Source organism: Colius striatus, unplaced genomic scaffold (genome assembly GCF_028858725.1).
Source record: "Colius striatus isolate bColStr4 unplaced genomic scaffold, bColStr4.1.hap1 scaffold_34, whole genome shotgun sequence".
Classification (NCBI taxonomy): Eukaryota; Metazoa; Chordata; class Aves; order Coliiformes; family Coliidae; genus Colius; species Colius striatus.
Window position 1 is genome coordinate 585,426 of NW_026908518.1, and position 10,078 is coordinate 595,503.

At 42.3% G+C, this 10,078-nt stretch overlaps 1 long non-coding RNA gene across 1 annotated transcript; it reads right to left on the reverse strand.

The window, feature by feature from the left end:
- Window positions 1-5,488: 5,488 nt before the first annotated feature.
- On the reverse strand, window positions 5,489-8,608 carry LOC133629234 (uncharacterized). The gene is made up of 3 exons (XR_009820987.1): window positions 8,416-8,608; window positions 7,585-7,684; window positions 5,489-5,596 (listed from the first exon to the last, which is right to left on the reverse strand). It is a non-coding gene; the product is annotated as an uncharacterized LOC133629234 (long non-coding RNA).
- Between the last annotated feature and the right edge of the window lie 1,470 nt (window positions 8,609-10,078).

Sequence of the window (10,078 nt, forward strand, 5' to 3'; positions counted from 1 at the left end):
TCACACAGCCCCGTTCCAGTGCCTAGATATGCTATGATGTCACAGAGCAGTGTAGCACTGCCCAGATGTGCTGCAATGTCACACAGCCCTGTTGCAGTTCCCAGATGTGCTGTGATATCACAGAGCACTGTAGCAATGTCCTCTTGTGATATGTTTCAGAGCACTGTTGCAGTGCCCACGTCTGCTGTGATGCCAGAGTGTCTTTTCAGTGCCCAGATACTATGTGAAGTCTCAGAGCACTATTGAAGTGCCCAGATGTGCTGTCATGTCACACATGTGCTGTGATGTCACAGAGCATTGTTGTAGAGTCCAGTGTTGCTGATATATGTAAGAGCAGTGATTGAGTACTCAGATGTAATGTCACAGTGCACTGTAACAGTGCACATCTGTGCAGTGATGTCACAGAGCACTCTTGTAGTACCCAGATGTGCTGTCAGGTCACAGAGCACTGTAACAATGTCCATTTGTGCTGTGATGTCACAGAACACTCTTGCAGTGCCCTGGAGTGCTGTGATGTCACAGAGCACTGTTACAGGGCCCACACATCCTGTGATGTCACAGAGCACTGTTGCAGTGTTCAAATGTGCTGTGATGTCAAACGTCCGTGGAACAGAAAGAACAGGAGCAGTCTGCCCAAAGGGCTTGTGGAGTCTCCTTTCTTGGAGGATTCAGCATAAGCCTGGACACGTTCCTGTGCGACCTGACCTAAGTGAACTTGATTGTGGGGGAGGGGGTTGGTCTAGATGATCTCTAATGGTCCCTTCCAACCCCTACCGTTCTAGGATTCTATGATGTCACACAGCCTGGATGCAGTTCCCACATGTGCTGTGATGTCACAGAGCACTGTTGCAGTGTCCAGATGTGATGTGATGTTATAGAGAACTGTTGCCGTGCCCATGTCTGCTGTGATGTCACACAGCACTGTAGCAGTGCCCAGATAAGCTGTGATGTCACAGTCTCTCTGCAATTGCCACAAGTGTGGCAATGTCACTGAACCCCGTTGCAGTGTCCACGTGTGCTGTGATGTCCCCATGTCTATCAGCCAGCACTGTGTCACATTTGCAGCTGCTTTTGTGTGGGAGTTATCTTCAATCCCACTCACTTGGACTGCTCAGCTCCCATTGAAAAAATAGATGTTGTCAGTTAAGTTATACCACTGCGTATGGGAGCTACAAGAAAGCTGGTACGGAGACCGCAACTACAGTGGTAAGTATGTCCCTATGTAGTCTATCAACCAGCACTGTGCCACATTTGCATCTGCTTTCCTGTGGGAGCTATCTCCAATCCCACTCACTTGGACTACTCAGCTCCCAGGGAAAAAATATATGCTGTCAGTTAAGTTATAGCACTGTGTATGGGAGCAACAAGAAAGCAGAAAGGCAGACCTCAGTTACAGTGGTAAGTAGATCTCGGTGTACCCTATCAGCCAGCACTGTGTCACAGTTACAGTTGCTTTCTTGTGGGAGCTATCTTCAATCCCACTCACTTGGACTGCTCAGCGCCCATTGAAAAAATACATGTTGTCGGTGGAAGTTATACCACTGCGTATGGGAGCTACAAGAAAGCAGGAAGGCAGACCCCAGCTACAGTAGTAAGTAGGTCCCCATGCAGTCTATCAGCCAGCACAGTGTCACATTTGCAGCTGCTTTCCTGTGGGAGCTATCTTCAATACCACAGTTTTTATCCTCAGCTCCCATTGAAAAAATACATGTTGTCGGTTAAGTTATACCACTGAGTATGGGAGCTACAAGAAAGCAGGAAGGCAGACTCCACCTATAGTGGTAAGTAGGTCCCATTGCAGTCTATCATCTTGCACTGTGTCACATTTGCAGCTGCTTTCCTGTGGGACTTATCTCCAATCCCATGCACTTGGGCTGCTCAGTTCCCATTGAAAACACACAGGCTGCCAGTAGAAGTTACGCCACTGCGTGTGGGCACTACAAGCAAGTAGGTACACAGACCCCAACTACAGTGGTAAGTAGTTCCCCATGTAGTCTATCAGCCAGCACTGTGTCACATTTCGAGCTGCTTTCCTGTGGCAGTTCTCTCCAATCCCATGCACTTGGCCTGCTCAGCTCCCATTGAAAAATACAGGCTGCCGGTACAAGTTACGCGATTGCGTCTGGGCACTACAAGAAAGCAGGTACACAGACCAAAACTACAGTGGTAAGTAGGTGTGGTAGTTTGAGCCTGGCTGGATGCCAGGTGCCCACCACACCACTCTGTCCCCCACCTCCTCAGCAAGCCAGGGAAGGGGAGAAAATAAGATGGGAGTCTCGTGGGTTGAGATAAAAGCAGTTTAATAAAGAAGCAGCAAAGCCGCGCGCGGGAAGCAAAGCAGAAGCAGATAAAGCTGTTCCTCTCCACTTCCCATCAGCAGCGATGTCCGGCCACCTCCCGAGAAGCAGGGCTGCGGTACGCGTAGCGGTTGCTTTGGGAAGGCCAGAAATGAATCTCGCCTCCCCTTCCTGCTCCTCTCCCCCAGTTTATATTACTGAGCTGACATCATATGGTATGGAATATCTCCTTGGTCAGCCTGGGTCAGCTGTCCTGGCCATGGCCCGTGCCAAGATCATGCCCACCCACAGCTATTGGTGAAGGTGGGGGAAGGAGTGCTGGAGGGACAGCCCTGATGCTGTGCGAGCGGTAGTCATAATATTGATATCAACAGTAAGCACAGCACTGCAGGAGCTGCTGTGGAAAATCACTACCGTCCCAGACCCACTACAGACAGTCACAGGAATGCAGACATATTACAAACACTATTGTTTCTGTGTTCAAACGAAACACACAGTCAGTAATATCAATCATGAAAACATCTCCTTAATTGTAGCATTCTTTTTTCATAAAGTGTATGCTCAAAAAACCTTGTAAACTCTTACAAGGGCTCCAAGTTTGCTGCATGTCCAATATGTTCATGTGGCTGCACAGCTTCTGAAGTTGTGTTCTATGTTCTGCATTGTCAGTTCCCAGACCTGTAGGCAAAACCTCAGATTGAACGTCGTATTCGTTAACTGACACCTTAAAGTCTGGAAGCCTGGTAACCCGGACCTTGGATGACAAAACACACCAAGTTGAAACCATAACTCATCAGTAGTCTCTCTCTAACTCTAAGCTGCTCTAAGTAAAACTTTAAACATGTACCCATTTATTGATACCTGTAAGTAATTGGTTTTCTCCCAATGTCCCAGCAGGCACGTTCCCATGTTTAATTCTTCTCCAGATATTGCCATCTTTTTCATCATAATAGTGTCGTACGGAACTCGTAGTTAACTCCATGGAACACAACCAAGAGAGCAACCAATTAAACAATCCGAGCCCTGATTACACAAGTTACAGCTGAAATACACACCACACAGAATAACTTCCTAGACCAAAATAGAAGAAGAAAACTGCTGGGGGGACACAGTTAGAAAAACTCTAAACAAGAACAAAAGCATGGCAATCAGAAAAAGGCTGAGATGTGCCATATAGAAAAGGAAGCTGCTAAAGAGAATTACTTCCAGTAATTCCCCGTTTCCACTTTATTTTTCATCTGAAATGGACTGAATGCTCAGATGGAAAACAGCATCACACATTCCAAAACACTAACTAACTGTACTCTTGGACAGGACCAAGCAGCCACAAGAGGCACGTCATGATCCTGAGATGGAGGGGTGGCCTTTCTGATGAACTTGTCCAGACAATTAAAAAATAACCAACTCTTTAAGCAAAACTCATCTCTAAGTCAATCTCCTACCAATAAAGTTTGGGGAGAATAGGAGAATGTTCAGAGGAAACACTCACTGCATGGAGGGCTGTTACCTTCTAGTCAGTCTTACCCAGAAGAATATTTGCCAGTGCCTTTATTACAGGCCAGGGAACTGACAGAACAATACAAACATGGCACTGACTGTAATATTTTCATTTCAGCAAAACCTGAAGAGTTGACTCTGAGAAAACCAATAATTAAAACAATTTCATCCCATGCCTGAGATTATTGCCATGAGAAGTTATCTCAGTTTACCACAGAATGGCTGTGGCTGGAATGGCCCTCTGGAGATAATTTCATCCAAACTCCCTGCTCAAGCAGGGACACCTAGAATCATGTGCCCAGGACCACATGCTGGTTGCTTCTGCTTATTTCCAAGGACAGAGACTCTACAGTCTCTGAGAAACCTGTTCCAGGGGTCAGACGCCACCACAGTAAATTATCCAACAGTATTACCTGAATACCGTGTGGAATCAAATTGAACTTGGAACGGACAGAAGCAAAGAAAAGAACAGGTGCTCTTGGTAAAGGAGTTTAGATACAAATATTTTGTAATGCTGCAATTCTATACCTCCCATTGGGTCAATCCCAGTTGTGTTTCCCAAGGTCAGTACTACTTTTGCTTTGTGTAGTTCTCCTTTAACTGTTTGATGAATAGAATTAGTTACCTAAGGAAAAAAAGTCACTGCACTTGAGGTGAATTCCAACTTAACTTTACAATAACTGCAATGAAACAAATCTTCCAAGCTTAAACATGACACGAGTATTAAACAAATAAAACCAGATTTTGTTACTCATTAAGGAAGGAGCTTCCTGAATGGGACAGTATTCAAACACAGTTTCATTTACAGAGGCTACCCTTCCCCCGTTGAATCCCCACAGATGCAAAAGCAGCAGTAACGTTTTCTGGAAGAAGATACTGAATTCAGAAGAATTGAAGAAAAAAAATCGCATAAATCTCACTTGATTTTGCAGGAAAACAAACCAAGAAAGCTGACTTCTCAGAATCTGGCCAATAGTAGATATTTCTTGTCAATACTAATGAGGAGTTAAATTTGAAAACTAAGTTTGCAGTTCATTACTGCTTTCTTACAGAAAATAACACACAAAGAGAAATAAAAGAACATGCCATTGAAAATCTGATAAATATTACCTTTGGGTTCCACTCCAGTTCATTACCAATGGGTTTCACTCTACAAATTCCCCAGCCTGAGGTGGCAGACACTGAAACTTGGCAGGTGAGGGAAGCAGCTGGTAACTTTGGACTTGACATGTTCTGCCTTCATCTATATAGTTAATTTTGACACTACAGAACATATTTTCCTTCTCTTTTGGGGAAATATCTAGCACCTGAGCCCTTCAGAGTTGGAGAGGAAACAAAGAATTATTATAGTTGTAAAGTTTCTTCACCCCCTTGTGTCTAAAAAAGATTAAACTTTCACAGCACAATGTTCAGTGGTGTGTATGTGGAGCCATTCTGGCTTCCCTTCAGCACAGGCAGCATGTGAGAGCTTTTTAAAGAACAATTTGTACAGCAGAGATTTTTTTGCTAGTTTTCATGGTGGGTTAACTTTAACTTAGCAGTAAAAGTTCTAAATTACTTTGTATTAAAAAGTGCACATGAATAATTTAAACCAAAAAAAATCCACATTTTTACCTGTGAACAACTGTTTTCTGACACAAACCATGAAATGCCAGCTTCTCCACATTTTTAACAGCAATCTTATTACCAGGTTCCTTAAAATACCCATTAATTCCTTCAGCAAGAATTGTATATTGGTCCTTCTGCTGATCTACTCTTCGACCAAAGCAGTTTGTTGCATTTACAACGTGGAGAGGCAGAATCTGAAAGCATAAAATACGTTATAAAGACAACTGATGGTTTCTTAAGTTAATGAGACGTTTTCATGTTGAAGGTGACCTACCTCTTTCCAGCCTAAAGAGATGACAAATACTGCTGTACACATGCATTTCAGAAGATGATGACCTCTTATTACTCCAAAGATTAGGAATAATCCTGAATGAATGAATCCTTATGAATGGTAACTGTCCATAGCCCAGTCCAGACTGGACACAAGTTTATAGAGCAAGATCTATAGGTCTTGGTGGTATTCCACTTAAATGAACACTAGTGAACTACAGTATTACCTGTCAAGCTACTAACCACTAAGGCATTTCACATCATCCAAGCTTAATTTTAAGTGGTCTCCAACCTTACAATGAGATTTAGAAGAACTGACTGGGGAAGCGTGACGCCTTCCCTCTTTTTGCACGGAAAATGCTTGACATAAGCTATCAAGAACACCAATTCACAAAATGCTGGGTGCATTTCATCCAAAGGCTCATGCTAGGCACAAGTACTGAGATACAGCTGAGTGTATGAGGCCAGACAGAAAAGAAGACCAGAAAGGTAATTTCCACTTACTAAAACCCTAAAACTCTCACAGTGCAACTAGAGATTCTTAAAGGAAAGCAACATGATACCGAGTTCTAAACAAAAGAGACAGTGAACACTTATCCAATTGACAACTGATTTGTAAGGCATATATCCAGGCTCTGCAGTCAGCAGAAGCAGAACTAGATGAGGAAAGAGGCCACAACTGCTGTCTTGAGTGCACAAAAGGGAAGTACAAGTTTATAACAGGAGTATTATGAAATCTGTCCAGGTTTCAAGCACTCAAACTGTATCTATAGGTTATCAACGAGTTTCAACTACCAGCTGCCAACAAAAGCTTCTTTATTAGGCAGAAATGGAGTGACACCAAGGAATCCACCCAGTTTTTATTGTCTATTCTCACAACCTATGATTTTTGGGAATGGGGAACACCCATTGATTGCATGACTTGAGCGCACCTGAATTCTAGCAAAAGACAGGACAGGAAGAAAGTGTAAGCAGCTCATCCAAAAAGGAAAGCACCCAGCAGTTCTCAGATCCAAGCACTAACCTTGAAAGGAAGCACCAGTGTCTACACATCTACCCTCAGCAATCATTATCCAAGGTGGAGATGAGACAGACTCTACAGTACTGCTGTACAGGAAGACTATCTAGTAAAGTCGGGACTGAAAAGCCAAGTGAAGGGAGTTTTGACATACAAATTGTTACTGAGATGTGAAGAGCCACTATAGCAAAGTCAAACCAGTAACCAGGAAGGTTTCATGACTATTTAACTACTAAAAATGGCAGTGTGAATGTAACAGGATTCTATCAAAACTGTTTTCAAAACCACAATGACACCTTAGTAGGAAGCAACTGCTCCATCTAGAAGAGAGAATTTATATCCCATGTCTATGGACAGTGCAAATAGAGAAAATATTTGGTTCAATTGACAAGGCCAGAATATACTCATTTTTCAGGAAGTCTGCATCAACATGACAGAGAAGGAAAAATCCTCCCTTCAACTCTTGTTAAACAGGCATGATCTTCCACTGCAATGTTTCTTCACTCCAGAGGATTGTGTTTGCTCTACTACAAAAATAATGACATTTACAGGACCTTTAATCTTTGCCTATTTTGGTTTATGTTCTAAATAGATAGAGGAAAGGAATAAACAGAACAAATGTCCTCTTCCCATAGAACATGAGCCTCCAATGCAGGAGAAAACCTAAGGTAAACTCAGAACCACCTACAAAACAATTTTAGGTCAAGCTAAAGATTAAGGGAAAATCTGACACACACTTAAGCAACAGAGAAACTAAAAAAGCTAAAAATCTCCCAAATACCCAAGAGATGTGGGATATGTACTACATTAACATGAAGGTAATATGCTAAGGAGGTATTTAAGATGTGTTCCTGGTACACCAAACCAAGGGAAAAAGCAATAACTGTAACTTACCATCAGATATCCAGGTGTTTGTGTCACTGTATCTGGGATATGCTGGGGCACGTCTCTTTGTAAATTAACTTGACGACGATCCAGACACACTGTTCTGTTTCTACATATTTAAAAACTGGTTTTAGAACAAAGCCCTTTTACTTGTAAACTATTTTTGATGTGGCTTACAACATCTTTTCACACTAACATTTCATCAGCCCTCAGTATTCAATTTCTGTTTCAAGTAGCACCAATGACTGGAGATTAGACAGAAGTGGCCAAAAAGCTCCTGTTGGACAAGTTTATACAACAAAACCAAAAATCACCAGGAAACTAGTTCCAGAATAAAACAAATACTAACACTGAATTTTGTGTTACTTGCAACAAGGGTCATCCACACTAGAAGGAACATATGAGGGCTTCATCCAAGGCCCTGTTAGAATCCAGTTAGACACAGCTCAGAGAAGTCATCTACTTACCTAATCTGGAGGGACAGAAGAGAACAGAGGAGAGAGCAAAGCATAAGCCTTGGGCAATTATGGGCTAGAATACTAATAAAAAGAGCCTGAAGTTCCCTCAAGAACACTTGGGCAGCAATGATAATTATGATATCCCGTCAGGCTACATGAGATTTGTCTCCAGAAAATGTTGGTATTTTGATTTTCGTAGCAGTACCTAAGAAGAGTGAAACTGATGCAAACGTAACCACAAGAAAAAGAGTCATGAGCAAAAAATGGTTTCATGAAAGTATCCAACAGGAAAATTGAGCAAGAAAAAAGAAGCAGCATCATTGAGGCATATACCACCTTCCTACACCAGTACGGGTGGTAAGAAAGCTTGGCAATTCCTTACCTGCAAGCCCCAAATGTTTTAAGATGGGTACACAGTGGCCTTGACAATTTCTGGTATTCTTCATCTTTTAGCACCTTGGCAGTCAAACCAGGCAGTTCTGGGGGAACTTCAGCTTCTGCCTGCTGCAAATAGCGGAGGATCCCAAGTGCATCACACTCGTTTTCTGTTAACAGAACGACTGACTTTGCCTTTGTGATCTCTTGGTCTACAGAAGAATCCTAAAACAAATACACACGTATTTTTAACAGCTTCTGTGTATCCACTACTTTGTGATCAAATGCAGTATTAACCTGGTAATGGTTTGTCAAACCTTTATCGCATTACAGAAGTTGTCAGGCATGCTGTGTACACGATGAGCAAAGATTCTTGGAGAGGAAAACTGAAATGTGTCACACAAGTGGCATCTGTAACTTCCAAAGACTGCATGCATTCATCTGTTAAAGCTAAGCACACGGTTTATACACACTTGTAAGTGTACTACTCGAAGCATGTGAAGTGTGACATCACTTTAACAGTGGCTGTTTCCATCTCTCCATCCACTGATTTAAGCATTAAGAAAAAAGGTCCTTCCCAAACCACTTTGTCATGGTTTGCCATGACAGCCTTTTCTGGTGAGAGGGAAGGGGCTGTAAAGATGGCTCCTGGAAGAAGCTGCTCGCAGCTCTCCCCAGCTCTGAGCCAGACCCACTGCTGGGGCTGAGCCAATGAGACACCTCCACCATCACTTTGTAACAAGAAGCCTGAAGAGGAGGTTCGTTCACTGTCCATACAAGGCTGTACAACCTAAAGGTGGATACAAACCAGAGGGCTGGTAATTCATGTAATCTAGACATGCTTTACTGTGTGTTTCTTCTTTTAAGAAGCACGAAGCGTTGTTATATGCCAAAGAACATTGGTACATCGTAAATCTTCTGTTAAACTTATAATGTACAATATACAATTCTCACACAGGGTGTGAATTTCTGACAGCTTCCAGAAGCAAAATTAAAACCCATCACAATCAAAATCTCACATCGCTATTTTCTTATACGTGTGATTTTTGATGATTTGTCAGTGTTGAAGTTTCTCACTGAAGTACCACTGAAGAAGTTTCACACTCCATAAGCACAGTGCACTACCTCAGATAGTCTTAAACAAAAGCCCCAAAACATGGACATTTGCAGTGCTGCCAAATCACTAGACTTTTCACAAAAAGTGATGTTTTTCCAGTTTCATGTCATGCTCAGAATGTCTGGTCTTAGAGACTTCCCAACATTTTCAATCCCCAAATGATTATGTTTTGAGTCATTGAAGAATTCAGATCATACTTGTAACATTTTATACAATTCTTCAGCTCTATACCACACTGACTGGAAGTTCCATGAGAAGACACCTCAGGATATACAGTAGCTTTCTCAAAATATTAGGTCAAATTAATTTCTGCACTGTGTGGCACAGAGCAGTCAAACAAGCATTTTACTAGCTCTGTCTTTGGAAAACTCACTTGTAGTTCTGCCACTCAATCAACAACCACAAAAACATTCGGAACATTCTGGTCACAAACAACTAAGACAGCCTACATTGCATTCAAGTGTCATTAAGACGACAGAAGTATTCTTACTTCCTCAGATTTTCACACTTTTAGCTGCTTCTTTGTTCTGCCCAAGTATTAACAACATTGGAT